The sequence below is a fragment of the Ailuropoda melanoleuca genome, chromosome 9 (genome assembly GCF_002007445.2).
Source record: "Ailuropoda melanoleuca isolate Jingjing chromosome 9, ASM200744v2, whole genome shotgun sequence".
Classification (NCBI taxonomy): domain Eukaryota; kingdom Metazoa; phylum Chordata; class Mammalia; order Carnivora; family Ursidae; genus Ailuropoda; species Ailuropoda melanoleuca.
The window spans coordinates 3,763,627-3,791,226 of NC_048226.1; the positions used below are offsets into that span (position 1 = coordinate 3,763,627).

Below are 27,600 nucleotides of genomic sequence, written 5' to 3' on the forward strand. Positions count from 1 at the left end.
CGGCCGTGCCCTTCGGGGCGTCCCGCGCTCCCTCAGCAGCTCCCCCTCGGCGCGCCGGCCCGCAGCCGCCCCCGAGCGCAGCCCCGCGGTGCAGTCCCGGGGGGCGCCCTGGCCGAGCCCCGGCCGAGGAGCGGCGAGAGCCCCCGACCCGGGACAGGTGTCCCTGGGGACGCGCGCTCTGCGGGAAGGCGGCGGCGGCGGCTTGAGGGTGGGCACAGCCGGGAGCTGATCATCGACGACCGGGAGAGGCTCCGAGCAGAGCTGCGGGCCGGCCGGGGGGCGGGGGGTGGAGCCAGAACTGGGGGTGTCAGAGCTGGAAGGGTCCCGCGAGATCATCCACGTGGGGAGCCCTAGGTTCAGGGATGGGAGGGACAAATGATCCCGAAACCTTGGATCTTCGCGAGCTGCTAACAGCGGGCAGCAAGCACAACTCAGTGTAGAGAACCCGGTTCAAACCCTGGCTGCGCTCACTCGCTTGCTGTTGACCTTGGTCAAGTTACTTAACTCTTCGGTCTTTCCCCTTCTGTGTCAAATGGGGATAACGCAGGGCAGTGTATGCTGGGATTGACTGAGGGGGAATGCGTGAATTGCTCACCCTGCACTGCGCGGAACACTGCTTTCTCCTGCAATTCCCATTTTTTGGGATTGAGACTGATCCTGGGAGAAATGCTATGATTTAAGAGACCAGAGCACCATTCATTTCTATTACAGGTAGAGTTCCTGGAGGCCAGGTTACTGCAGGACAGGAGGCTCGAGGCCCTACACAGGGCATAAGGACTGGGAGGCAAGCGCTCTGCCCTCAGACCACCGTCAGACAGACGCCCACTGGTTATAGAGAAGACGGGTGCCAAGCATCGCCCTGTCTGCTTGACCATGCTGGGGGCGAGGTCTCAGAAAGCTCCCTGGGGCTCAGCCTGGATTGGTCTATTGTCCCGGGAAAGGGAAGGACAGTGAGTTTCAGATGGAGAGCAGCTCGAGCAACTCAGAGAGGTAAGATGTGCTTAGTACACTAAGCCTACAACTGCCCGGGAGCTGACCACATCATTCGGCTTGTTTTAGAGATGAGGAAAATGAGCCACAAAGAGCCTGTGACCTACCTGTTCTGGGGCCACTCCACTTTTCCCAAGCCAGCTCTCCTAATCCCCTACCGGGGTGCTTCCGGGAGGTTTATGTCTAACTCTGAGGACATAATGATAAAACGTTGGCCCAAATCGTGACACAGTCGAAGTTTTCCCAAGAGATGTCCTTACCTCTGACCTGGATGTCACCCTCTTCCACAGCTACTCCTAGTCTTTGTCACTGTCCTTAAACGCTCTCTTCCTGCAGACAACAAACACCTCCTCTGAGCCCCCTTCTCTCCTCCCTGCCAACCCTGAGGCCGCCCAGCCCCTCCATCACCACCCAAACCCAGCTGCATGAGTTTTGCCTTCTGTCTTGTATCTTGAGCCCCTCTGGCTGCCCTCTGTCCTTCCCCTCAACCTAGGCACACGCACGATTATGTTCCAATGTAGAAATGTGCTCCCTGGGCCAGAGGCTTCTCTCCGTTTGCCACCTTCCTTCTCTCCTTTCTCATCCACATTCTGTTTTAATGCCCGTGCTTATACTGAGAGATCCCAAATTACGGTCCCTAGTGCTGACCTCTCCCCTTAGCACTGCCACCTGGGCATCCCACAGACACTTCATAGTCAACGTGGCCAACATGGAATTCCTCGTCCACCATGAGACCACGCCAGCTTTCTCTCATCTGGTGGCCCCACCACTCACCTGACAGTCCAAGCCAGACACCTGGGAATCCACCTCAGTTCGGGCCAATCCCAGATTCCTCTGGTTACAGTAATCCTACAAACGTTCTTTTCCAAATACTTCTGAAGTCTGCACCCCCACCGTCTGTTCAGGTCTGTACCGTCTCCCATGTTCTACCCTCTCCCTCCTCTCTCTGGCTCTGATCGCACCAACTTTAGAAGACCTCACCTGACCACCCTCGTGTGCCTCCCTCACCCTCTCCATCAAGCTTTGCCTTCTTCATAGCACTTAAGGCCAAGATTGTCTTGCTTACATGTCTGCTTTCTGCTCTGTGTCTCTCTCTCCATTATGATGTAAGCTCCTTGAGGTCAGGAACTTACCCATCTTGTTTATAGTTCTATTCCTATCGTTTATATTAACAGAGGAAATCCTCGAGAAATATTTGTTCAGTGAATGAATATTCAGATCATCATTGTCCAATGGAAATATAATGTGAGCCACATGTGTAATCTTAATTTTTTTTTACATAAACTCTACACTCAACATGGGGCTCGAACTTAAGACCCCAAGATCAAGAGTCACACGTTCTACCAACTAAGCCAGCCAGGTGCCCCTGTAATCTTAAATTTTCTCGTAGCCACATTACAAAAGTAAAAGGACACAGGTGAAATTAATTTTCATGATATATTCTATTTAACCCATATATCCAAAAGGCTACTGTTTCAACAAGTCATCAGTGTCAAAGATATTAAGATATTTTACTTTTTTTCATATTGTCTTTGAAATTTTTTTTTAAAGATTTTTATTTATTTATTTGACAGAGACAGCCAGGGAGAGAGGGAACACAAGCCGGGGGAAGTGGGAGAGGAAGAAGCAGGCTCCTAGCGGAGGAGCCTGATGTGGGGCTCGATCCCAGAACACTGGGATCACGCCCTGAGCCGAAGGCAGACGCTTAATGACTGTGCCACCCAGGCGCCCGTTTGAAATTTTATGTAATTTACACTTGGAGTATATTCTGTTTCAGACTAGTCACATTTCAAGCACTCAACAGCCACACGTGGCAAGTGGCATCTATACTGGACTCATGGTTCTAGCCTTACCCTCCTCTCATACTGGCCTGGCTTCAGTTGTGCTCTCTGCTAGCTACTGTTAAGAATGGATGTGATGTTAAATCACTGATAAGCTTATTCAAATGTCCTCAGAGAGTCCACCGTGTTTCTAGCATTATTCTAAGAAGTGGTCACACAAAGATGAATTATGAACACATCTTGCCCAAGAAGACCACAATCTGGTGTGAGAAAGGGTGATGTAAACAATTTCCATAAAAGGCATAAAAGATGTATGTACAGATTGCTATAGGAACCACCAGTTCTGTCTGGAGGAGTCAAGAAAAGCTTCAGAGAGGAGGTGAGGCTTACACCCAGACTTGAAGAACAAGCAGAAGCTGGCTGAGCAGACGAGGAATGGGTGGGGCTTCCCAGGCGGTGGAGACAACACACGTGAAAGGCAGAAATGGGTGGGCGCGTGACGCTTGGTGAACTTTAAGCCATTTGCCCTGGTTGAAAATACCGGGATGTCATGCACAAAGGGGCTGGCAGGAGGTAAAGATGGACAGGTGACCTGGGCCTCGATCTCGGAAGACCTCAAGTGCAGGGAGCATTTAAGATTTATGAGTGGGAGAGAGTATCATCTTTAAAGCCCTGCCTGGCAGCTGGTGTGGACCGCGGTTTAGAAAGAGGCAGGAGGCAGGAAGGCCAACTAGGAAGCTAGGACAGTGGCCCAGCAAGAGATGATGAGGACCAGAAGCAAAGCAATGTGAGGGAAGAAAAGGGGGAGATGAGAAAGATCCGAGTAGGAAGCATAAGGGGAGAAGGTCGGAAGGCGGGGACTGAGCACAGGTTCGGTTGGGGCATGTTGGGTTGCCAGTGCCCTCGGGGTTCCCAGGAGGAGCTATCTCATAGGCAACTGGGGATACTAGCCTATGGCACCAAGAGAGGCGCGAACTGCAGATACAGATCTGGGGGGTCATGAGCCTAGAGGTGTGGCTGAATATCAAGGAAATGAATTCCCCCATCCCAGGAAGGGGGTAGAGTCAAGGAGAAGAGTAACAGACACCGCCAGAGAGGGGTTGGCAAGCCCTGACACCAGCGGAGCAGCCCAAGGGCATCTGAACGCAGAGGCAGAAGCATCCAACAGCCCAACCGCAGGAGCTGTTCCCTCAGAGTCTGCAAGAGACGCTTGATAACGATTTCTCTTAATGCTGAAAATACGAGTGGTCAGAACACTTGTAGTTGACGACGCTGTTTGATAGGAACCCTCCCCAGAAACCCGCACAAACCCAGTGACAATCATCTCATTGCACACACTGCTGTCCCTGTAGACTCCAAAGTGCAGTTAATCCTTGAACAGTGTAGGGGGTTAGGGCCCCCCACCCGCACAGTGAAAAATCTGCATATAACTTTTCACTCCCGAGAAACGTAATGCTAATAGTCTACTGTTGACCGAAAGCCTTACCGATAACAGAAACAGCTGATTAATGCGTATTTTGCATGTTGTATGTATCTACACTATTTTCTTACAATAAAGTAAGTCAGGAAAAAGAAAACATTAAGAAAATCATAAGGGAGAGAAAATACATTTACAGAACTGGACTGTATTTGTCCAAAAACAAATGCATGTATAAGTAAATCCAGGCAGTCCAAACCCGTGTTGTTCAAGGGTCAAGGTATTTCCATTAATATGATCTCTTTTAACCTTCACAGCAGCTCTCTGAAGAATGGAGAGAGCCCTTTATGGATGGAGAAACTGAGGCTCTAAGAGGAGACATGACTTGCCCGAGGTCAAAAGGCTGAGAGAGGGGGTGAACCTGAATTCAGCCACTATACCCATGAATATATACCCAGTGTCTGAATCCAAGTCCCTCTACCCATGATGCCACGGCTAACCAAGCACCACACTGGATGCCTTAGAAGTGGCGGATGGACATGTTCCAGATTCAGCCAGTCGATTCCTTGCCCAGGAAGCTGAGGACTGGAGTTCTATTCCATGCCGATCAGTAAGTATTAAATTCCCATCTTGAAAAAGGGTTGGATGTGACTTAAAAGGTACGCGGATGAGAAAGTAGTTTGGTTTTTTATTTCGTGGTGGGTTTGGGTGTGTGTATACTTTTTGAGAGCATCGATCTTGCAGGCTATGAAGATGAACATCGTAGCTATGAAATCTGACTCCAAGCTTCCGGTCACATTGATTGAAAATATTGGACAAATCAGTAATTCAACTGAAGCAGCACTCGCTGTGCCTGTTTCTGCCCCAGAGGGGAAGTGAAAGCAGAACACGAGGGAACTTGGTCATAGGAACTGAGAAGGAGTGTCACGGGCGGGAGCTGAGGGTAGCACAGAGCGACTCTTCTAAAGGAGGAAGGTAGAAGTCAGCCCGCAGGCCGCGCCGCCCCCAGCCCCAGAGCTCTTGCTATGCACATGCTTCAGTTATGCCCTGTTTAATCCTTCCTGCAAAAGTTGTGTTCATGTTTGGATGAGAGGCTGCACGCTCTAGACGAATGTGCGAGGGGTAATCAAACAGACTGATCTATGGGGTGTACAGGGACAGGACAAGTACCCTGAGAGTGACCAGGGTAAGACTGCTGTGGCCTTGCAGGTGGATCACTGGGATCCCGTCCAGAGAAGGCACCAGACAGTGATGAGTCCCTCGGAGAAACACTAAGTTTCTCTAAACACTAAGTCACACTAAACACTAGATTTCTCTTTGGTAACCATGAGTGCCCTGACAAGGGCTGCAGTTAGCGACGTGGATATTTTGGGGTGACAACGGCTGTCTGTCCAGGCATAGAGCAGATGCCCAATAAATGTTAACTGAAAACAAAAAAGGGAAGAGGAAGAAGGGAAGGTGGGGTTAAAAAAAAAAGGAGGTGAAGCGATAGAGTGGGGGGAAGGACAGAAGTCTGTAGGAAAGTGATAAGAAAATAAAATGAAAGGAGAGATGAAATTAGGATATAAAATGTTTGTCAAAAGGTCTAGTGCAGTTGCCAGATGAGGTCTGTACCACTGCCCTGGGTTTCCTAGCAACCAAAGCAAGGAGGGAAACATAATAGCATTCACAGTATCCATAGGATAAAAACAGATCAGTTGTTCAGAAGAACTCCTCCATGGCTCCTCTTAAAGGGAACACTGTGTCATACAGCATGTCCTTAGCAACATTCCTACAATAAATATAGAATCAAATTCTGAACAGTTGTCCCTCAGTCCGATCTCAGTGCAGGTGATTGGCACAGCGCCAAAACCCACTCAGTACACTCAAGGAAAAGAATGTCACACAGATAAGCAACTCTCTGAAGGTTTGGCATGATGCCATGATACATTTTATATTTGGGGGCAGAGCTGGAGATTTCCTTCCTGACATGCCCACCATCCCTCCCAGGGCAGACATCACCCGCAATTGCTGAACTCTCTCCCACAGAGACTGGGCATCACCTCACAGACCTCCTCAATGGGGCACACCAGCAGGGTTCTTCTCACTTGCCAACCTGAATCCATCTGCCAGCTCGGATCAAAGGGTATGAGGCAATATCCTTCAGACAATGCTCGAGGAATATCATTTCATATAATAATGTTTCCATCAAAAGAAGCAATAGGGAGTTTGAAATTATAGGGCCTGGCAAAAAAGAAGAAAGAGTCAATGTTGCTGAGTAAGGACAGAATATTATGGTTTGACAAGCAAACGGAGGGCAACTTGACATTCTTGCGTGAAAGGGCTGAGCACTTGGACAAGGACTGAATCCAGACCCAGCGTTGCTGCAGTATTCAGACTGCTCCTGAGGGATGACAGAAAGACCTTGTATGCTGGACAGAACTGATCGGGGAGGAGGTTGAGGGGCTTGCGTGACAGTTAATTCCCCCACTCTAGATCCCTTTTGAACTTCTGATTCAAGAGATGACATAATAGGTAACATAGAATAATTAACATAATTAACTGCCCAATAAATGTGTGTGTGTGTGTGTGTGTGTGTGTGTGTGTAATATTTGAGGGGAATGCTTGAGTGGCTTCATTGGTTAAGCATCTGCCTTTGGTTTAGGTTGGCCCTAGGTCAGGCTCCCTGCTCAGCGGGGAGCCTGCTTCTCCCTGTCCCTCAGCCCCTCCCCCCCCAACTTGTGCTCTCTTTCTCAAATAAATAAATAAGAGAGAGAAAGAGCGAGCACATGCATGTGCATGCGGTGGGGAGGGGCAGAGGAAGAGAGAATCCCAAGCAGAGCCTGATGCAGGGCTCCATCTCACGACCCTGGTATCAGGACCCCAGCCGAAACCGAGAGTTACATGCTCAACTGACTGTGCCACCCAGGTGCCCCCAATAACTGTATTTTTTCAAGAAAGAAGAAATAGGGGCACCTGGGTGGCACAGCGGTTAAGCGTCTGCCTTCGGCTCAGGGCCGTGATCCCGACGTTATGGGATCGAGCCCCACATCAGGCTCCTCTGCTATGAGCCTGCTTCTTCCTCTCCCACTCCCCCTGCTTGTGTTCCCTCTCTCGCTGGCTGTCTGTATCTCTGTCAAATAAATAAATAAAATCTTTAAAAAAATAAAAGAAAGAAGAAATAATCCAGTGCTTGAAACAGGAAAGGGTACTCCTGGTCGACCAGAAATTTGAAAGATACCTAGAAGATTGTGGTGGCTTCTACTTTGGTGGCCCCATGAGCCACACTTGCCGATGTTCATGCCCTATGGTTGATCTCTACCGCCTGGACTCTGGACTTGGCATGTGGCTGTCTTGCTTTGGCCAATGGGACCTTGGACAGCATAATTGAAAAAGATGTTGGTAAGAGCTTACATATTAGAGTGTGTCCTCTGGGGATACTGTCTTGGAGCCCAGCCATCATGCAGTGAGGAGGCCCAAGCAGCCACATGGAGAGGCGGACGTGGGAAAAAACCAAGGGTGCTGGCTGACAGCCTGAGCTGAGATCTCAGCCAGTAGCCAGCACCCACATGGAAGAAGTTTGGTTCAGACCTCCTTACCCTCCCAGCATCAACATCCCATGAAGCAAAACAGCTGTATGGTCAACCCACAGAATCATAAAAAAATAACACGTTTTTGGTGTTTTAGGCACTGAAGTTTGGGGTGGTTTGTCATGCAGCAGTGGACAACTGAAAACAGAAAGCAGAGATGGAGGAAGAGGAGAGGAAATGTAAGCCTTAAACACCAAAACGCCTCCCGACGGAGACAAGGAGCAGGTCCAAGTTCAGAGTAATTAGATGCAAAGTGGAGAAGGCTCTGGACAGCACTCAGGGAGGGGCAGCACCGAGAACTGCTCAGTCACCGGTCCTTCTCCATCTCCAGGCACAAACATGGAGTAGCTGGAAGCAGGGTGTTCACACGCAGCATTAATCAGGAAGCCGGCTCTCTGGAAAAGGTGGGCAGTCTGCCTTGAGAATGTGTGAGGCAGGTTGTAGGGCCTGGGAATGAAGCAGAACTTGCTGGGACAACTATGAGTCTCTAGCTTGCCTGACTACTGGCCTCTTGTCCTGGTACCCAGAAAGGTTTCTACATTCTGAAACTGCATGGGCATAGAACCCTCAGACAGCTCTGTCCGCTGAGAGAGACCAGATGGGGGCCGACAAATCTGCAAAGGCACTCAGGAAAGCTACCCACGCTAATTCACATAGCCTTTCAGTCACATCTATAAACAGAAAAACGAGGTGCTAAATATATTAGGAAAATCCACAGCGTGGAAGAGGAGACTCACGTCGAATAGAAAAACTGACCTTGGAGGAAATAGAAGCAATTTAGGAAAGAAGAGAGGACTTTATAAAAATTGCAATTAATATCCTTAGAGAAACTTGAGGTGTGTCAGCTGAGGAAGGAGAAGGAATGGCCATCAGAAGGGAACAGAGAACAAGAGAAAGTTCTTGGAAATTGAAAATGGGATTGCAATAGCAAAAGTTCAGTTAATGGGCTGAATAATAATTTGGATGCAGCTAAAGGCCAAGCAGTTAATCTAGAATCATGGTATCTCGAAGAATGTAGAGCAAGAAAAAGAAGGAGGCAGAGAGTATAAGAGCATGGAGGAGAACCCAAGAGGTCCAGCATCGGTCTAATTAGGAAAGAATAGAGAAAGTAGGGAGAGAAAATAACCAGAGAAGGAACAACAATATTTTCTTAAGAAATGCATGAGTATTCAAGACTGAGAAGGCCCACTAAACAAAATTAAAGAAAAAAGACTAAACTCTCCCCACTAAGCTTTATCAACCTTCCTTACCCTGATCTACTTGTTGCCTTTTCCCAGAGCACTTCCACCTGCTATCATGCTATATAACTTTCTTAACCATTACGACCTGTCTTTCCCTGCAAAATTGTGAGCTCCAGGAGGACAGGAATCTTTGCCTGCTTTGTACCTTGTTCAGTGAAGCCTGGCACCTGCCATCGTAGGCATGAGTAAATATTTGTGTTGAATTGAGTTAAAATCCAGATAGACACATCCTGGTAAAATTTCGTAACTCCAAATATAAACAGGAAATCCCGGAATCTTTGGGATTTCCTACAAAAGGACTAGAAACAGAACTGTCATCTAGCATTAACAACAGTGGAGCTTGGAAAACAAGCAAGTTGCTCCAGTCTGCACTCCGAGAAACACTGTCCCATTCCATGGCTAGAGACAGACGACACCGTGAACCTAAATTAGACATTGGGAAGAGGTCCAGTTGATCATCAGAGGAACCCAGAGGGAAAGTCAGCCATTTCCCCCAGAACATGCCAGGAGCAGAAGTTCAGATCTCGAACAGCGGTATAGAATGGGTTTAGTTTTACAAGGGAGAGTTCACGGCTACTCTGAGTTCAAGCCGTGACACATAAGCTTCATTTTTAACTATTAAATGATGGGAAATGTTTTGCTGGTTCACCTTTTTAGCACAGGTATGTGCCTCCTTAAAAGTCCCAGCTGTCTTCAGGGATGTCAGTTTCAACCTTCTGCATCCAATGAACTTGAAGCCGGGCCTCCCAGCCTGGTATAGACATAAAAAGCAAGTTTTCAGGTTTTTGAAATGACAACCTCCCAAGAGCTGCATGGACCTTATCGCTCACAGACTCCAGGGCCCTGAGTTTGATTTCTTCTTAGCCTCTGGGGGCTTCGCTTACGTTTGTGCCGGTCTGGCCATATGCTTAAGTGATTCTTTTATACAAATTTTATGTGAGTATTTTCAGATGTTTTTTAGTGGGAGAGTTTGCAATTTGGTCCGGATAGCTCAGGACTTCAAAAAAATTAAGCTATCAAATAACAGGTGTCCCCCCCAAAGGGCACTTTCAGAAATCAAGTTCTCAAAAAATCAACCTCCCTTGAGCTTTTTCTCAGAAAGCTACTGGAGAATGTGTTCCACTCATACAGGGAAGTGTCCAACGCAGAGGAGGACGTGGGATTCAGAAACAGAAGCTCCAGCCCATGAATGAGGCCAAGGGGTCCCCGGGACGAGAGGTAGCGGCTGTGTAGCCTGGAGAACAATCAGCTTAGGGCAGGAGGAAGGCAACTCCAGGAAAGCCGTCTCTAGAAAATTATGGAATTGTTAGGTGACCGAGTGTTTTGTGTGAAGGTACTTAGAGAGGAGAAACAACAAAGTTTGAGGCTAAAGTAGTGAGAGGAAGTCGAAACGAAGCACACCGTCTCATTTCCCCGTGGTAGAAAGTCAGTAAATAACATCGAAACCTGAACAAAATCACGACATAGCAGTGTCAATGTGTTACTTGGAAATATGCAAGCGAAAGCAAGCATTGGTGGATGTTGCCTTTGGAAGCAGAAATCAAGGGTGGGAAAGTAGGGCAAGGGACTCCTGCCTTCATATCAAGCCTTGTAAATCTACTCTCATTCAATACATGTATAACTTTGATAAAAATAAATCATTAAATAGAATGGGTATGATAGCGTAAGACAATGTTCATTTCATTGCTGAGTTTTGCAGCAAGATCCAAGACAGGCATCTTTGTGTAAGTGTTCACGAGATTACTCAGTTTTTCAAAGGCAGCTCTCAATCCTTTGATGTTCGAATCACCATCTTCGAAGCACACATCACATCTTCATCTTTGCCACTTTGTTCTTAATTTGTTAATTGGTTTTATGATCAAATTCTGCAACCCAACAATCCAGGAGAGGCGGAAAAAAATGCCATTGACTCAATGGGCCCGGATAGCCTTTGAGACTAATCCAGTAGGGACCATTTTCATACTGAACCAGTTCAGTAGTGAACGTGTAGAGGGTTGATGACTTTTGCCACTTCACATAAACTCAAACTATGGGGTCTTGAATAACGAATACTCCATAAGAATTCTGTTAGTGGTAAAAACTGTCTTAATGGTCACATTCACAGCTTGCTCATTGGTTCACCACCTGCTTGAAGAAACTGGCCTAAAGGTGGGCAACAGAAAGGAGAAGGGGGAAGGAAAGATCGGTAAGGACTACACAAGCTCTACGTTTTACGACCAGCTCCAAGCCCTGGTGAGCTAGCCGAATGCCTATGCAAAGGACCAAATGTAAAACCCATCCATTCGATACATGTTTATTTATTGAATGAATCCAGTGTGCTACACACTGTAGTAGGCACTGTGGTTATAAAAATGGAAAGTCTGAACAAGTTACCAACCCATTCACAATCTAAGTCTCAGCCCACTAAGTCAATGATCACAAAGTTATACTTGAGAAGGACAAAAGTAATAAGGTTCAAAGGCACACAGGGGAGGGAGTGATTAATTTGGCCGGGGAGGCAGGCGAGTCGGAGAAGTCTTCTCAGGGGAAGTGATCCCTGAAGGACCAGGGCAGAGAGAGCATCTCAGGAAGAAGTTCCCTAGAATAGAAATAGAAAGGAGAAGCTAATTAGGACTCGAATCCTCAGAGCTTGTGGATACTTGGATGTGAGGGGCAGGGACCAGAGGAGAATTTAGGAGTGGCAGCTGGCTGGGGAGAAGGAAGGGACAGGGACCTAGGAGGCTAAGATATAGTGAAACCTATTGGGGTTCTTCTCTAAGGCTCGAAGACAGTCCTCCTCCCTGGTGCTTATTGCTGCCCAAATAAAATTAAGTTTTATAAACTAGGAAAGAAAGAACTGCTGGGCAGTCGTAAGAAATATCGGATCTATTATATGCTTGACATGTTGTATTCTGTGTCTCTCTTGATCCTCAAGCAACCCGACTGGATGGCCTTGCAGTGCTGTTAGGAGCACTTGGAGTTGCAAGTGATAGAATGTGTAACTCATGCTGGGCTTCAGCCGTGAAGACATCTGAAAATCTGACACAACAAGCATCCTGGAGAAAGAAGTTTCCCTGTGAGCTGCAGCGGCTCGAGGATGTCACTAAGGACCCAGCCGCTTTGCATCTTCCTAATTCCCATGCTCAGCACAGAGGCTTTTCCCTCTTAAGCTGGTCAATACACAGCTCTTTCCTCTCTCGGCTTTTATTTTTTATGTTTTTAGATGTATTTATTTTATTTTTATTTATTTTTTAAAGATTTTATTTATTTGAGAGAGAGAGCACGAGTTGTGGGGGAGCAGCAGAGGAAGAGGGAGAAGCAGGCTCCCCCCTGAGCAGGGAGCCTGATGCAGGACTTAATCCAGGACCCTGAGATCATGACCTGAGCCAAAGTCAGACACCTAACCCATTGAGCCACCCAGGCGCCCGAGATTTATTTTTTTATTTTTAAGTCATCTCTACACCCAGCCCGGGGTTCGAACTCACAACCCTGAGATTAAGAGTCACAGGCTCCACCGACTGAGCCAACCAGGCGCCCCTCTTGGCTTTTATTTTTGACTGGACTGCAAAATGCTTCCCAAGAGGCTGCTCCCAGACTCCTTCCGTCTCATTGGCCAAGCTGGTTGTGTGCTCATTTCAGAACCAATTGCTAGTGGAAATGGCGAGACTTGAGCCCATTACAGTTTTTCTCTGAGGCCGGGTCCCTTCCTTCTAGGTGTTGCTGCCCCAATAGAATCGGGTCTTACAGACCAGGAAGACGAGATCAGAGGTAGGTAGTGGTCTTAAGTCATATTTCCTGCCTTTAAGACCCAGGCAGGGCAGGGGGGCGGGGAGACAAAAAAGAAATGACCCAAGTCAGCTTCCTCCTAAACACCTCTTGATAGCACGTACCATGGGAAGGAAAACAAAAAGGCCTTATCTATGCAAGGCACTTGCCAGGATATAACTGGTCTATTTAAGTTCCTTATGGAAAACATGCCGGGAAGGCATGACTTCGTGGGGCCTAGCCTCCGGAAAACACGAGCATCAGCTGGGTCATTACCGGAGTATAAAATGAAGGGAGTATAAAATGAAGCCCTTTCCTGACCCCTTTGTGTCTGCAGCGCCCCACGTGCAGCACTCCTGAGCGCTAATGTTTGTTCTGGGCCAGGGCGCACCTGTGCGTGATGAGGAAGGACCTGGAGCTACACCGGGCATCCCAGACTTCTTCGTGCCTCGAGTCTCCAAGTTTCCCATATCTTTGGAATTACTAGAAAAGGCCAATCCTGCATGAGATCTCTGATTGCTTGTGAGTCTGATGGAAAAACTCCGACTTTCTGTGTTCTCTCAGGTAGGTGAATTGCAATGTTGTTATCCTTGTTTGAGAGATGAAGTGGCAGCTTAGCCAGGTGAAAACCTTGCCCACGCTCACCTTGCTAGCAGGAGCAGACCAGGACAGGAAGCAGGGCTTGGGCACTTGTAGCCAGAGCACCCCGCTGAGTCCAGGACAGGGGTGCGAGCACATGGCTTCCCTCAGCTCTGAACACGGGTTTATGACGTACAGAACACAATTCTGTTGCATTCGGACACCAGTTGATCTGTTGAGGCCACGGGATAAAGTCAAACAGCCAGACATTCTTTCCACTTGATTACCAGGATTTCAGCTAGATTTTTTTTTTTTTAAAAAACCAGGTCATAGCAATTCACTTTAGAAGGTGTTGAAGGTGGGGCGCCTGGGTGGCACAGCGGTTAAGCGTCTGCCTTCGGCTCAGGGCGTGATCCCGGCGTTATGGGATCGAGCCCCACATCAGGCTCCTCCGCTATGAGCCTGCTTCTTCCTCTCCCACTCCCCCTGCTTGTGTTCCCTCTCTCGCTGGCTGTCTATCTCTGTCAAATAAATAAATAAAATCTTTAAAAAAAAAAAAAAAAAGAAGGTGTTGAAGGAGGGAAGGAGATGTCATTGGCTCCGTCTGATGTGCTCGTGGGACTCCAGTAGGCGCATTTCTAGGGGATATTCGGATATCCAAAACAAGGGTTATGCTAAGAAGAATGATCAGGGATGAAGACAGGGGTGGAGGAGTCGCCCACATTGGCTGAAATCATGGGAACAGATGAGGTTGTGCAGAGAGTGAGTTGGGAGGGGGGGAAGGGGGGGTAAGGATAGAGCCCTGAGTAATATCAATGCTTATGGCTGGGGACAGACAAGGAGCTCCTCATGCAAGAAACTGAAAAGGAAAGATTGGAGAGGTATGAAAAAAAAAATCACAAAACTGCAGCACAAAACCCAGGCAAAGGGGGTGGTCACATATCACACCCAGCGAGGTCAAATGAAGTGGCTGGAGAGACTCACTGGACTTGGCAGTTGGAAGATGACCAGTCAACAGCCTGAGGTGCTCGGGGAGCAGCCAAAGCCAGACTGTTGTTGCCTGGGGAATGGAGAGAGATACGGATGTGCAGTGAAGATTCTGTGATAGGAAGGAGGAAGAAAGGGGGCCACTTCAAGGCTGACATAGGGTTGAGGACATCTTTTCTGTTAGGGGACATACGTAAATATTTGTGGGTACCAGGAGAAAGTGCCAGTAGGAATGGAGACATTGAAGTCACCAGAAAGAAAAGAGATAGTGCGGACACATAGCGAGGGCATGAACTCGAGAGCAAAAGCCGAAAAATCAGCCTCGGAAAGAAGGTTTGTTTCAGGGGCCGATGGGCAAGTAAGAAGCAGACCTACTTAGAACTGGGTTAATCTCCTTTCTGTTGCTGGGAAATGAGTAGAGAGGGACAAAGTTAAATGAAATGTCTTCACATCATCAGCCTGGTCTATATTTACTTTCCTGTAACCAGAGAGGCGGCGTGTCCTGGGGATGCGGACTCTGAAACCCAGCCTGCTGTTTTGAATCACATTTCTGGCCATGACACGCTTTTTCGTGGAAGGTCCTATTTAGATCCCTGCAGCAGAGTCTCGGCAACTGCTCAGTCTCTGCGGCTTCTCTCAAAGGCTCAGAACGTGTGGGGCAGATCATCCCAGCTCCTGAATGTCCTTGGAGCCCTAATACTATTTTTATGAACATGACAAAGCTTTGATAATGGGGGTATGCACTGGACTAATTTTGGTTAGTTATCTTATTCTTGATTGCATCAGAATAGTACGTGAGACAGCTGATAAGGAGAGTACAACGGGACAGTTAAAATAGATTGAAAAGGGAAAGAGAAGCCACAACAGTGACAAAAATTCAAAAACTGTTTAGCGTGCCACGGTAATTACAGGAATGTAAATGCAATTTGAAAAATGAGGTACCCTCTATTAAATAACCAAAAGCAAATTCAAATGATCCAATCTGTGTCGGGTAGACTTTAGGAAAAGAGCAATACAGAAAGTGCCAGTGAACACTTAAGTTGGCTCAGTTCTCTGAATAATTGCTAACGTTTTCTGAGCATTTACTCTGTTTCAGGCACTGTTCTGATGTGTCTTCATCTAATCTTCACTTAACTCTTTGAAGTAGATTATGTCCCTATTGTCATCTCGATTTTCCAAATAAGGAAACTTTTCCAAATTAGGAAACTTTTCCAAAGAAACAGAAGAGTTCAGCCAATTGTCCAAGGTCATGAAGCAAGGAAGTGACCAAGCCCTGATTGAAACCAAGCAGCTGGATTTCAAAGCCCTTTCCTTAACTAATACTCGATACCAGCAGGACCCCTTTACATTCTTAAAGATTAGCGAGCCTTTCCTGATAAAAGCACTCAACAAACCCAAAGCTAATATACTCAACAATAAAAGACTGAAAACTTTACCCCTAAAATCAGGAACAAGACAAGGATGCCTGCTTTCACCCCTGCTAGTCAACAACACTGTACAGGAAGTCCTAGGCAGAGCAAATATGCAAGAAAAAGAAATAAAGGCATCCAAATTAGAAAGGAGGAAGGGGTGGAAGGAATAAAGGAAAGGAGGAAGTAAGATTATTTTTTAAAGATTTATTTAGAGAGAGACACAGAGAGAGAGAGAGAGTGGAGGGGGTGGGGGCAGAGGGAAAGGAAGAGAGAATCTCAAGCAGACTCCATGCTGAGTGTGGAGCCTGATGCAGGGCTGGATCTCACCACCCTGAGATCACAACCTGAGCCAAAACTAAGAGTCAGATGCTTAAGTGACTGCACCACCCAGGCACCCCAGTAAAATTATCTTTATTAACAGATAGCATCATATATAGACTATCCCAAAGAAGACACCCACAAAAAACCTATTAGAGCTAATTAATGGATTCAGCAAAATCATCGTATATACAAGATTGACACACATAAATCAGTTGTATTTCTACATACTAGCGATGAACAATCTGAAAATAAAATTTCTTAAAAAACCAATTCCAGTTATAATAGCATCAGAAAGAATAAAATAGGAATCAGTTCAGCCAATTTGGTGTTAACACTTGTGCACTGAACACCACAAAACATTGCTGAAAGAAAATAAAGACCTGAAAACATAGAAAAGACATTCTGGGTTCAGGAATTGTAAGACTTAATACTGTTAAGATGGCAATACTGCCCATTGTAAGCTACAGATTCAATGAAAACAATGAAAATCCCAATGTTCTTTTTTTTCAGAGATTGACAAGTTGATTGTAAAATTGATAAGGAATTACAAGGGCCCTGAATAGCCAAAATAATCTTGAAAAGGAAAAACAAAGCTGGGGGACTCACATTTCCCAATTTCAAAGCTACAGGAATCAAGACAGTTTGGTACTGGAATAACAGATATATAGATCATTGGAATAGTATTGAGAGTGCAGAAGTAAGTCCAAAAATCTCTGGTCAACTGGTTTTCAACAAAAGTGCCAAGACCATTCAATGGAGAAAAGAAGTTTCTGTAACAAATGGTGCTGGCACAACTGGATATCCACATCAAAAGAATGGATTTAGACCTCCACCACACACAATATACAAAAAGTAACTCAAAATGGATCATAGACCTAAAGGTGAAAACTAAAACCGAAAACTCTCAGAAGAAAACATAGGGGTGAATCTTCATGAGTTTGCATTTGGCAAGATATTCTTAGAAATGACACCAAAACCACAAGTGACAGAAGAGAAACAAAACCAATGGACTTAATCAAAAGTAAAACTTCTGGGCATCAAAAGTCACTACCAAGAAAGTAAGACGACAACCTACAAACTTGGAAGAAGTATTTGTAAATCATATATCCGATCAAGGTCTGGTATCTGGAATATAGAAAACTGTTACAACTCTATAACAAAAGGGCAGCCCAATTTAAAAATGAGCAGAGGATTTGAATAGACAAATGGCCAGTAAGCACATGAAAAGATGCTCATCACTAATCATTAGGGAAATGCCAGTCAAAACCACAAATAAGATGCCACTTCACACCCACTAGGATGACTACAATCAAAAAATAGGAAGCCACAAATGTGGAAGATGTGGAGAAACTGGAACGGTCCTACATTGCTGGTGGGAATATAAGACGATACAGCTACTCTGGAAAATACGTTGTCACTTCCCCAAAAATGAAACGTAGAGGGGCGCCTGGGTGGCTCAGTGGGTTAAGCAACCAACTCTTGATTTGGGCTCAGGTCAAGATCTCAGGGTCCTGAGATGGAGCCCCGTGTTGGGCTCCGCCCTGGGCATGAGGCTGCTTAAGCGTCTCTCTCTCTCCCCCTCCCCTCCGCTTGTGCACGCGTGCACTCTCGGTCTCTCTCTAAACAAACAAACAAACAAAAATTATATGTAGCATATCATATGATCCCATAATCCTTCTCCTCTCAGACTTTCCAAAGAACTCAAAACACATATCCCAACAAATACTTGTACACAAATGTTCACAGCGGTGAACTATTCACAGTAGCTAAAGGGCGGAAACAACCCCAGTGTCCATCCACTGATGAATGGATAAAGAAAATATGGTCTATCAATCATACAATGGAGTCTAAAAAAGAATGAAGTACTGATACATGCTAATCGTGTGAATGAACCTCAAAAACATTGTGCTAAGTGAAAGAAGAGTCACTGAGTGGGCGATTTCCTTGATATGAAACGTCCCAAACAGGCAGATCCATGGAGACAGAATGCTGATGATCCATGGTTACTAGGGGCTCAGGGGAGGGAGGAATGGGGAGTGACTGCTGAATGCACATGGAGTTTCGCTCTGGGGTGATGAAATGTCAAAACTAAAAAGAGAGAATGGTCGCACAATAGAACAATTGTGTAAATGCCCTGGATTATGCACTTTAAAATGGTTAATTTTATGATTATGAATTTAACCTCAATTTTTAAAATGTATTTATTTAAGGAAGTATTGAGGATGTACGCGAGCCTTTGTTTATATGGGTTATATCGATCAATATTTGTTGTGTTAGGAATCAAACCTGGGAAATGTAAAATATCTTTAGTCATTCATTTTAAAATAAGAACAAAAATGAATATATAGAAATAAATACGTAGAATTTTAAAATAAGAGTAAAATGCTTTTATGGAAAATAACTGTATTTTCCACCACAGAGATTAGTGAAGAGAGTGGTGGTGGTTTACATTTTTAAAAACCTCCCGAATGCCTGGCTTCACAGAAGACAGCAGATTCTCTGTTCTGCATCCAACCTGTTAAAATACCCCACTGTCAGGCAACTTTAGGAGAACCTCAGCCAGCGCTCCTGAGACAGTGAGTGTGAAGAAGGTTAACTCTGTCTTTGTGTTACTATGAAAGCAGTTTTGACCTCACAGAACCCCTGGAACCCCAAGAACCCCAGGGCCCCTGATCATATTTTAAAACCTGCTACTGAATACTGTGTAGGAAGGGACAGCATCATGGGCATAGGATTGGTGCAGTCACACAGGACCCTGTGCTTGGAGAGCCCTAAGTTTGAGATATTATGCTCTGCAGTCCTCATCTTAAATTCCTAAGAATTTTATCTTTGAATTTGTGTTTTGTAGGTGAAGTCTGATGGGACAGTGGGGCATGTACTGAGGCTCAGAGCATTGGCTCATGCACTGTCCCCCTCCTGCTGCTTCCCTGCTTCCCAGGGACCAGCTCAAGCACCTGTACCTCCCTTTGGTGCCCTGGGCCTTACCTGGCCTCCCCTCCCTGCTCCTGCCTGGCAACCACTGTCATCCTCATCCATGGTGAGGGCCTTGGCTTAGAATGGGAAGGATCTAAGTTGGGCACACACACCCCATGCTGATTCAGGGGAAGGTCTGGCGGCACCTCATCTCACCCAGGAGTGGAAATGCTGTGATGCATTCAGCAGCCAATTCACAGGGCAAATCCCTCACCCATGGCACTCACCAAGTCCTGGCACAAAGGTTGCAGTGCCCTTGGGTGCCCATCCTGATGGCTTGGGGCAGCAGGTCTATGGGAGGGGAACATCCCTGGCACCACTCAGGTGGCTGGCTGGAGGGAGGACACTGGCAGCTGGTATGGTCCTTCCCTGCTGCTGGGGAGATGGGCCCTGGGGGCACCTGCGAGGTGGGCACTCAGCCTGCCAGTATCCCTGTGCCTAGGGATAGGCACGTTAAATTAAATAGCAAATAGAAAACACCAGGACAAGTCAAGAGGGAATAAGAGGGAGAGACAGTTGGAAAAAATAAAAAAGCTTTTCATTTGAGTACCTTAGTGGTACTTCTTTACAGCTTTTTGGATCAAGTTCTGCATTTTCATTTTTTAGGGGGCCACAAATTATGGAGCTGGTCCTGTATATAGTCTCTGAGGAAATAATTAAGAAGACACCTGAGTGTTTCTGCCCTCTGTCCTAATAAAGCTACAAAAGTAAATTATCCCGAGCAAATGAATTCAAAGGGCAAAAAAGCTGCAAATAAAGGCACTTAGATGTATTTCTTATTCTAACACAAATACAGTCTAAATGATCAGTAATAGAAAAATCACTGAGAAGAATTAGTTTTTCCTTTACCTTCCAAAATCTGCTGCTCTCCTGAGTTTCTTTCTCTCATCTCTGTCCACTGAAGAGAACTAGAAATAGTAACCAACCCAGACTAAGTGAGCTCCCTTAGAGGCCAGATTCTGGCTTCTAAATATATTTCGCACTGAAGGGAACTGAGGTTCCTTAGAGAAAAGGCTGGTTCCAGGTGTGGGGCAGCAGCTGCACATCTTGCAACAGATCCTCCAAAGTGAGGAAGCTCTCAGAGACTACTGTCCTCGTGTCCTACGATCCAGAAACCCAGCACGTTGAGCAATGACTGACAGTGAAAATGCCTAGACACCAAAACTGAAAACAAGCCCATGGGGATAGGTGGAATGATGACCATGGAACAGTGTTCGTTGCCTGCATACCTTCTGTATTTGAAACTTCATGGCAAGGACTGTCATTCGTCTTCTAAGATTTATTTATTTATTATTTATTTTAGCAGGGGAGGGGCCGAGGGAGAGAGAGTCCTAAGGAGACTCCATGCTGAGTGTGAAACCCAGTGTGGGGCTCAGTCGTCTAATGACCCTGAGATCATGACCGGAGCCGAAACCAAGAGCTGGACACTTAACCGGCTGAGCCACCCCAAGATGGCCATTCATCTTCTAGATCAAAACCTGGCACATGGTTATTGTTTGGGTGGGTTAGACAGATGGTCGGATGATGAATAAATTGACAAAGTAAAAGAAACAATTAAATTGTTTTACTAATGAATAAAGGGATGATGGTGGGAGTTGCAGTGCCAGGAGATTTCTTCTCAAATTCTATTCAAATACCTAGAAAAATTCCTAAAACGAACTATTTTCAGCAGCAATGAAAGTTTACAAGTTGAAAAAAGTCAAAGAAAAATCAGAAGAAGAGAGCTGCGAATGTAGTCACACTACAATCAAGAGTGCTGCAGAAATACAGCTCCTTTATTTATTTTTAAGTGATCTCGTCTTTCCAGGTCCCACTGATCAGATGACAAGGAAACAAATGTATTCTAGTCTATTCCAGTACAATTAGTCCAAGCCAGGAATGTGACCGATCCCTCTAAGTCAGGCTGCCTCAGGGGCAAAATGACTCAATCCATCACCCACCCACCTCTCCAGCTTATCTCTAGGAGAATTTGGGTTCAGGGAAGGGGCCCCGTGTAACCTCAAGATTTTGCCGCCTCATGCTGGCCCTTGGGTATGTGTGACCAGTGACCACTGAACTGTAACTGGCCTGGGCCCTGGCTGCTGGTGTCCACAGCTGACCCTGCGATTGCTGTCACCTATAGTCCAGTCTTGTTTCTCTTGGTTGGAGCCTGAGGGTTGCTCTCCAGCTGGCCCTACCTCACCTTGGCTTTCACTGACCTATGGGCTCCACTGAATCACTACCACATTATCTGTCTGGCCCCTGACCAGGAGGTCCAGGCAGTGGGGTCACCTTACCCTCATCCCTTTAGATCCATGGCAGGGCCGCTGGCTCTCAAGCCTGCATTCCTGGGGGCTAGAAGAAGGTCAGGAGTGAACATGGCATCTTCTCCCTAGCCACCCTAATTTTAAACCATTCACCTTGATAAAGAGGGAAACATTCACCCTTTCCTGCTCTGGAAAGATAAGCCTTCTGTTCTGGAGAGAGAAGGCTACAAGGGAACATTATGTAAGAGGAAACTAAAACACAACCATTTATCATGTGCAAAACATTGTCACCAATATTCAGGCAAACAAAAACTCATCTAAGGAAAATGACAGTAAAAGCCAGGAAGATCCTAAGGAAAACTTCTTGACTAAACCATCCCGAAGAAATGCAAGCATTTGGAGAACAAATCTCCAGCATTTTTTTGGAAAGCTCTAATGGAGTCTAGCCTTCACTGAAACCTGCACAAATCCTAAGTGTGTAGCTTAGTGACTTTTCCAAATGGGTTCTATGCCCCATTAGTGACAGCCAGATCTAGAAACAGCATCAACAGCACCAGAAGCCCCCCCCCCATGCCATTTCCATTGCTTGGCTTCTCACACCAAAGATTAATTTCTTGGTTCTGATCTTTACTTATGCAGGATCATACACCACATACTCCTTGGCATCTGGCTCTTTTTATGCAATATTAGGTTTGTGAAATTCCTCTATTCTGTCACCTGTATCGATTCATGTAGTGTAGATTTCCATTATATGAGTATGCCACAATTTATATTTCTGTTCTCCTGAAGAGGAACACTAGCCTCTAGATGTTATTACAAATAGTACTCCTATGAACATTTCTGGGCATGTCTTTTGGTGAACATGTGTACATATTTCTGTTGGAATTATCCCTAGGAGTTGAATCTCTAGGTCATAGAGTATAGGTGTGTTCGTCTTTGGGAGATAATGTCAAATAGTTTTCCAAAATGACCGCATGGATTTCTTATGCCCACCAGGCTAGTCTGAGCATTCTGATTGTTCTTCATCATTGCCAACACCTGTTATCAGCCGTTTGATGTTTAGCCGTTGTGATCCCGGGGTAGTGTATCTTACTGTAGTTTCAGTTTACATTCCCCTGAGGATGGTGGTGTTGAAAAGCTTTTCATGGGCCTTTGACTTTTGCATTACCTCATTAATGAAGTGCCTATCCAAATCTCTTGCCCATTTTGTATTCAGTTAGCTGCCTTTCTCTTATCAATTTATACACTTGGGAGGATAGTCCTTTGTCAAATATACGTGCTGCAATTATATTTTCCTAATTTATGACTTGCCTTTTTTATTCTCTTTATTGGCATCTTTTGATAAAGAACTTCTTGATTTTAATATAATCCAACTTATTCATTTTTCTTTGGTAAGTGAAATGTTCTTTATTTCCTTTTTGTGACATTTCTGTCTGTTCCAATAGTTCTCCTGTGTTTTTGCTGTAAGATTTTTTTGGAGGGGGCCTTTCACATTGGGATCTGGAACAGATTTTTTGGGGATCATGTGAAGTCCACCATTTGGAAAAGAGGGAAAAGAAGACATATATCTAAGAACAATAGGCCGGGGTTTAAAAAAGTAGTTACTATAGAAAGTTCATAAAAGATATATGAAGTTATCATTAGAACAATTATTGCAGCATCTACATAAGCCACCCTCAGAGTGCCCTGACTTCAATTTCTGCTTGGTTAACAAATCAAGCTTCCCTGTACCCTCCTCTTTATTGAACAACCCCTATGTGTTAGTCAACTAAAAACCGAACATTTAGTTCTGTCCTACTGGCCCAGGATAATGCATGCTCTAATGGGGTCAGAGGAAGGGGGCGAAGTTTTGACATAAGATGATGGGTTCAGGGAGTCCATGAGAGTTTTGTAGGATCTGGGGTTCCTAAGAAAAATGGTGGGAAAGCAATAAAGATAAACCATGCCTTGGGCTCTGGGGCCAGCCAACATGACAGATGTTGGAGTTAAGAAGCCAGGGCTATTTGAAATTACAAACAGATTTCCCATATTCATCTCCCAGAAAGCTGGATCAAAGGAATGTTACTGCCTGAGAAGACCTTCGAGATTGGAGAAGTCCACAGGTAAGGGCAGACGTTATCTCCTGTTCTCAGCCAGGAGCCAAATACCTCAGTGCCAGGAATCTGTTTGGGGTGGGTAGACCTGTCCCCTCTCCCAGGTGGGGCCCAGACTAGAAGTGTATATCAGTTATTCAATTCTCATTCAGGTCCAGAAGAAGGACTCGTAGGCCAAGTCAGAAGAAAATATTCTTTCTACACGGAGACGAGTTGTGTCTGAGGAAGAGCTGTGGCCTCTCTCTCCTCTTCCTGAAGAACGGTCTGACATCTAGTGATGGAGTCAGACGTAAAGAAGAGAGAGACAATCCATGAAACATCCAGGTAGCCCACCGCCACTCGGAGCCCAAGACAGAGGGGACGGTCCAGGCGGCAGGGGAGGGGAGGGGCTCAGGGAAACGTCCTGCTGGAGTCTGAGGAGACACGAAAGCAGATAGGACAGAGGAGAAGGATGAAAGGACACAGGAGAAGGCCCTGATCTGGCTGAGTGGGGAGAGCGGACCGTGGGGAATCTGGGACAGGGGAGGTCAGCATAGTGAGAGGCCAGGCTGTGGAAAGATGGTAGAGATGCAAGCTGCTTTGGACTAGGGGTGACCCTCTGCCTGTCTGCTCTTTAATTCCTAGGGGCATGCTTCCAGAAAAGTCTTCTCAGAAAGCCTCCAGAAAACCCTCAGAAACCACTGACCCTAAACAAGGAGGGCAACCTCCCCTGGGTGTTTAGGGCCTAGGCCAACCATACCTTTCTGAAATGTGTTGATGCTCAATTGGAAACAAGTGAAGTGTGGGAAGAAAATTACTACGTCAGCTCAGAGATCTTAGAACTAATTCTCTGCTCTGTGTTGGTGCTAGAGTGAAGATTGGGACTAGTCTGAGATTTACAAGAAGGGCAACCTTGGGTCCTTCTGACTCTTACCCTCCCCTTCTTCCCTGGAGCTCAGACTAGGGTCACAGGCATAGTTACAGCCTTATGAGCCGAGGGTATGATTTCACATGCTTATCAGCCTCTGCGGGACACGTGAGTCTTTTCTGCCTTTAGCTTCTTGACCTTAGCTTCTATTTATACCTACAATGCTCATCCTTTCAAATCGAGGGTAATCCAATAGCAGCTACATTTTCATGCTCTCCTGGAATATAAAAATCTGAAGGACATAATAATTGCCTTTTATATTTTTTAAATGTCTTCTCTGTCTTTGGCATTAAATAAATTTCCAAAATAGATCTCTTCCTCCTTCTTTCTCCTGCCTGCCTTTCAAGAGTTTTACTAAATGTTTTTTTTGCCAATAGGTCTTTTTCTTATAAGTCCTCGCATTTGTTCTAATTATAAACTAGCACACATGGTGACATATATTACTTTCCTAGGCTGAGCTCCAGAAAGCAATGACAAGCAAAGAAAGAAAAGCTCCGTAAGGAAGCTGAATTTAGTCTCGGGCATGGCAAATTGCCTTTGCTGCTGCATTTTTTTAAATCCAAAAAAGAAGTTTTATTTCTAGCTGAGTAGGTCCCAGTGGGTTTCCCCCTCCTACTACATTATTAGCTTCTTTGGGGCACGTAATGTGTTCTAATCGTCTTTGCAATCTCATGTGTAGTGCCTTGCACCTAGGGGCACGTAGTGAGTGTTGACCTGAATTAAGTTGCATTTAGTCAAATGACAGGTGATCCCTAATAGCAGCTCAGAGAAAGGCAAAGAAATAAACCATCTTATGGCGTGGGCATGCTACTGCCCTTGCCATAGCTTACCACTTAGCTAACTCAAAAACTGTATGTAGGCACATCTCAGAGTATTTTGACTTAAAAAAAAATGACCCTTTCTTACCCTCAAATAAAAAAGTAAGGAGAGAACTCACTCACAATCCCATCCCACTGCAAAATACCATTTTAATAACAGTGGTTATAAACCTCCAGTCTTTTATGTGCATAATTCAGACATTTAAACAAGATGTGTACTCTGAGCCCATAGGGCAAAATGGGAGGCTGGACACTCAGCATTATGGGTTTAGAACATTCTCTCATATCAGTAGACACTCTTCAGTAGACATTTTTTGCCCCATTACATGATTGATTGTTCAATAATTTACTTCACCAATCATCTGTCCAGGTTGTTTTCATTTTTAAAAAGTATAATGGTTTGATATCCTTGTTGTTCTTAAATTCTGTACCCAGCTCTTGTTTCTTCAGGATATATTACCATAGGTAGAATTGTTGAAACAAAAGCTATCTAGATTTTAAACTATGGACAAACATTTCTGAATCGCTTTTTTTTTTTTAAAGATTTTATTTATTTATTGGAGAGAGAGAGCATGAGCGGGAGAGGCAGAGGGAGAAGCAGACTCCCCACTGAGCAGGGAGCCTGATGCGGGGCTCAATTCCAGGACCCTGAGATCATGACCTGAGCTGAAGGCAGACACTTAACCAACTGAGCCACCCAGGCACCCCTTCTGAATCACTCTTAAGAAAGGTTATACTTCTGTGCATTCCATGTTCGTGTCCTTTGTCTGTTAAAAAAAGGAGATGGGTGGTGTTTGTCTTATTGATTTATAAGGGCTCTTTATATGTGAAGGATACTTCCCTTTTCATAAAATCATAAATTATACATTTTTCCTGGTTTGTTTTTTTACTTCTAAGAATATTATGCTTTATTTGTAGATGAACAGAACTTTAACATTTTATGTAGTCAGATCTGCCAGTATTTTTATTAATGGATTTAGTCTTTGGTGTTCTGTTCAGAAAGGCATTCCCCACCTCAAAACCAGATCATTTCACTTGCACTTTATTTTGGTTGTTTTATGTCTTTTTTTCTTTTTCTTCTTTTTACTGTCATCTTTTATATGTATAGATTTATTCTTGCAGGTATATATTTTGGTGTACAAAATGAAATATAATCTAACTCCAATAAAAATATATACATAACTGGACCTGTTTCTGGACTTCTTAGTCTGCTGTATTTGTCTGTTTATTTCTGTATCTGTAATGTATAATAGATAATATTTATTGATCACTTACCTTCTTGACGGGCTGTTCTAACTGTTTTCCATACATTAATTCAGTTAACCGTCACATCAAGTCTATGCAGAGGCAGATTTATCATGAAACCGATGAAGCTTAAGCCTCAGGGCCCTTCAGTTGCACAAACCTCCTCCAAGACCCTGAAAGGGGTTCTAGCAAGATATTCACACGATGTTATGTTTTTCTAAAATTTGCAGAGTAAGATATTGCAATGACAATTGGTTAAGACTGCTGTTTCTGACAATTCTTCCATCCCAATTCCCCTATATTTCTGGGAGGCACTGGAGTGGCCTCTGGCATTAAGGAAATTTGAGTCAGGAATACATTCCGTTAGGTTTAGTAGGATTTCCTCGTATGGTTATCAGTCACTTTTGCTCGATGCCCATTATAGAAATAACTTCCATGAATACTCCTCCTGCCTGTTGTGACAACTTACCCAGCATCACGAAACAAAACTACAGGCCAGAACTCTTTTTCTGGTTTTTTTTTTTAAGGATTTTATTTTTAAGTAACCTCTATACCCGACGTAACGCTATTACAATAGCAGTGGATCCCTCTGGGACCCAATAATCCTGGGTGTGGAATATTTTTCTAGTCCATCAAAGTGTAAAATTTGGTTATGAACACCTGGTCAAAAATGAAGTCCTCTCTTGTCAGGAGTAGTCTTGATAATTAATTGATTACATTTAAAGATAATCATATTCTTTTGAAACAGGAATCACACAAAATAACATTTATTGGAATGCCTGCGTTTGTGAGGTGCAACTCTGTTGCAGTCCTGTTTAAGGGTCAGTTTACAGCTTGTACAGAAAAGGAACATCACAGAGGGTTAAGAGGGTGTCCCAGACTTCACAATAAACCTGAAAATGTGCATATTATCATCAAGTTCTGGAACTCAAACTTCGCTTAACAGACCGTAATGGATTTTTTGGATCCTGCTGGAGGAAAAACACAAATAATTCTTCTGGTTTTTTTCTCTAGAAATTGACATACCAAAATCATTTTCATGTGAAGAGACAATCAAAGGGCATGAAGCCAAAACTGCGGGGGTGGGGAACTATTATAGAAATGTTTCAGGCAGTTACCTGATAAAAAAAGATAATGTTATTTTCTGGGTTTGTGCTATTTGTGGTATTTTTCAGCTTTTTAAAAATGTGTGCTTTGTTTTGATTGTTTCCTCATTATAGATTCTTCTAACTTTTCTAGTAAGTTCAAGCAAAATTTGAAAGACTTGGTGCAATGAA

The 27,600-nt window shown here is 44.9% G+C and overlaps 1 long non-coding RNA gene across 2 annotated transcripts; it reads left to right on the forward strand.

The window, feature by feature from the left end:
- The first annotated feature begins 7,860 nt into the window (after positions 1-7,860).
- On the forward strand, positions 7,861-26,256 carry LOC117803703. 2 transcript variants are annotated; one of them, XR_004627654.1, is made up of 7 exons: positions 7,861-8,161; positions 11,103-11,230; positions 11,913-12,053; positions 12,692-12,745; positions 13,127-13,306; positions 23,302-23,362; positions 23,506-26,256. It is a non-coding gene; the product is annotated as an uncharacterized LOC117803703 (long non-coding RNA). The 2 variants fall into 2 exon arrangements; XR_004627655.1 differs by having other exon boundaries at positions 11,103-11,183.
- The last annotated feature ends 1,344 nt before the right edge of the window (positions 26,257-27,600 follow it).